The 736-nt window shown below is 44.7% G+C and overlaps 1 non-coding gene across 1 annotated transcript; it reads right to left on the bottom strand.

Moving 5' to 3' along the window:
- Positions 1-220: 220 nt before the first annotated feature.
- LOC144669866 (U1 spliceosomal RNA) lies at positions 221-383 on the bottom strand. Its single transcript, XR_013573768.1, has one exon. It is a non-coding gene; the product is annotated as a U1 spliceosomal RNA (small nuclear RNA).
- Positions 384-736: the final 353 nt, after the last annotated feature.

Below are 736 nucleotides of genomic sequence, written 5' to 3'. Positions count from 1 at the left end.
GCATAGATGGAATAATTGTCGGCTGATAATGACAGGGAGGAAAAGAATGGGGGTTGGATAATATTTGCGAGGAGGAAAGAAAAAGCTAAATAACCAGTCCAGTATAGATTTTGAAGAGCACACATTGGGGGTTATATATTTCTTTTTTCAGAAAAGGTTGCTGACAGGAAATAGAAGAGAAAATGAAAGATATGATGAAATCTATTTTTTGAATTGTGAATCGGGGAGAGCGCAAACGCAGTCCCCCACTACCACAAATTTTACAGTCGAGTATCCCGCATTTGGGGACATCGCAGGCGTCAGCACACCCGAAGTGCAATGGGCTAGCATCGTCCTGGGAGAACCTTTTTTTTTTGCAAAAATATACTTTATTCATAAAATATCTTCAACCACATTCCAAACCATTTCAAAAACACCATTACAAGGGTACAATCCGGTTCAACTTTAACAAAATGTATCACCAGGTGCATCAGTACAAACAATATTACAATCATTTACAGGCTTTCACTTTGAGCTGTACAGCCCGAGGGGCTCTAAACAGTTCCCAGTCTCTCGGTGCGCTGTGGCAGAAAGGTCTTAGACAGCGGCCCTTCCCCATTGCGCTTTTGCAGCAGCTGCCCCAAGCTTTAGTGCGTCCCTCAGCACGTAGTCCTCGGCCTTGGAATGTGCCAGTCCGCAACACTCGGTCGGGGACAACTCTTTGCGCTGGAAGACCAACAAGTTTCGGGCAGACCAA

The sequence above is a fragment of the Cetorhinus maximus genome, chromosome 29 (assembly GCF_964194155.1).
Source record: "Cetorhinus maximus chromosome 29, sCetMax3.hap1.1, whole genome shotgun sequence".
Lineage (NCBI taxonomy): Eukaryota > Metazoa > Chordata > Chondrichthyes > Lamniformes > Cetorhinidae > Cetorhinus > Cetorhinus maximus.
The sequence above is the reverse complement of the archived record's forward strand: the minus strand, read 5'-3'. Positions and strand labels throughout refer to the sequence as shown.